This window comes from Carya illinoinensis, chromosome 11 (genome assembly GCF_018687715.1).
Source record: "Carya illinoinensis cultivar Pawnee chromosome 11, C.illinoinensisPawnee_v1, whole genome shotgun sequence".
Lineage (NCBI taxonomy): Eukaryota > Viridiplantae > Streptophyta > Magnoliopsida > Fagales > Juglandaceae > Carya > Carya illinoinensis.
The window spans coordinates 9,011,847-9,014,363 of record NC_056762.1 but is presented as its reverse complement, the minus strand read 5'-3'; positions in this window follow the sequence as shown (position 1 = coordinate 9,014,363).

The following is a 2,517-nucleotide window of genomic DNA, read 5'->3' as shown; positions in this document are numbered from 1 at the left end:
ATAGGTTGTCACATGCGCACTCCCCCCACACACACACCCAAAACACAAATACAAACACACACACTCACACAAACCCACACGCCCATTCACACACACATAAACATGCATGCACATACACACACACCCATGTGCATGTACACACAAACACACCCACTTACCCACTCACACACACACAAACATGCATGCAATACACACACATACACACCATATGCCATAAGGTTGATTGGCCCCCGCTACTACCTTCCCACCAGCCTAAGCTTCAATACCAATAGTTTAGCCTCTATGAGAACCCAAACCACTACCAATACACTGCCCAAAATACCGCTAAAACAACAACTTAAATCATCCAACTGATAAACTATAAAAGTATCCAAAATCATAATCACCTAAAACCAAACTCTCTGGTAGAGAGAGAGAGACATACCTAGAGCAGAGAGACCGAGGTTGACGGAGAAAGGAAGAGAGAGAGAGATGGACAGTGGGAGCCTGAGATATTGAGGTCGATGGAGGAATAGAGATTGAGACAGGAAAGAGAGAGTGGAAGAGAGCTTCAAAGACGAGGGGTTAAGGTTTTCAACAATATCTAAAAAGAAACGATCTTGTTTTGGGGAGACTTGGGACTAAGAGTCTCCACCAAACGACATCATCTCATTCTAAAAAAAAAAAACAAATGCTAATAATATAAAACGAAGTCATTTTTTTAGAGTAACCTGTTTATGGTTCCTAAAACCACGTCGTTTTATTAAGAAAATTTACTTAGGCAAAGACGAGCTGATGGGATAAATCCTGGGCATACTAGGGCCCAACCAAAGCCCCGCCCCCGCCTACCAATTAAGCATGTTTCTCTTTCACCCATATGAGCACTCACCCACACACACGTCCACATGTGCATTCATACACCCACACATGCCCTTTCTCTCACACCCCCAAGTGCACACACTCACTCACACACACACTCACACATACAAGTCCACATGCACACACACAATGACACATCTAAACTATACGACATAGAGATAGAGACATACCTGGAGCAAGGAGACGCGAGAGAGAGAGAGAGAGAGAGAGAGAGAGAGAGAGAGAGAGAGAGAGAGAGAGAGAGAGAGAGAGAGAGAGAGAGAGAGAGAGAGAGAGAGAGAGACGAGACTAGGAGGAGGGATTCAAGATTTAAACCAAACTTGATAAAAGTCTACCTCATTTTAGGGAGATTGGAGACTGAAGTCTCCACAAAACGACATCATTTCATTTTAAAAAAAATAAATTTTAAGATAAAATGAAGTTGTGTTGGAGAATAACTCGTTTTTGGTCTTAAAACCATGTCGTTTTATTAAAGAATTTTGTTTTTCCTATATATATAGGCAAGGTTGGGCAGACGTGGTAAATCGTGGGCATGCTAGGGCCCAGCCATTGCCCCACCCCTGACTCCGATTTAAAGACACCCATATGCAAACTCACATGTGCACTCACACACGCACTCACCCACACACGCCCACATGTGCATTCACACACAACCCACAAGGGCTCTCTCTCTCTCTCACACCCGCCTGCACACACTCACTCACACATACATGTCCACATGCACAGACATGCCCACACACAATCACACACGCAAACGCACACACACCAACATAGGCCCCAAACACGAGCGCACTCCCCCCCACAAGTGCGCTCTCTCTCTCACACACCCGCCTGCACACACACTCACTCACACATACACGTCCACATGCACAGACACGCCCACACACAATCACACACCCAAACACACACACACCAACACAGGCCCTAAACATGCGCGCACTCCCCCCCCCCCCCCAAAACACACCCACCCAATACACAAACACACACACACACGTGGACGCACACTTAGTCATACATGCACAACCATACATGCACAAACTACACACACGCACACAGCAACACATACACACCCAAAACACAAAAACACATACTCATACGCGCACTCACACATACACACAAACATGCTTGCACACACACACACATACATGCCCACCATACACCAATGCGCGTGTACACACAAATGCACCCACTTGATTACACACACACACATGCACGCACATACACACAAACATGCATGCAACACACATACACACTGTATGTCGTAGGGTTGATTGGCCCTCACGACCATCCTTTCCACCCACCCAAACTTTGATGCTAATAGCTCGACCTCTACAATAGCCTAAACCAACATAAAAACTACAACCAAAACACTGACCAAAATATCACAAATACAACTGCTTAAATCCAACTAATAAACAAAACAAATATCCAAAATCATAATCATCCAAAACCAAATTACAACATAGAGATAGAGACATACCTTGAGCAAGGAGGCCGAGGTCAGTGGAGAGAGAGAGAGAGAGAGAGAGAGAGAGAGAGAGAGAGAGAGAGAGAGAGAGAGAGAGAGGCAATTGGGAGGAGAGCTTCGACCTCATTTTGGGGAGACTGGGACTGGGAGTCTCCAGAAAATGACATCGTTTTATTTTTAAAATAATAGGT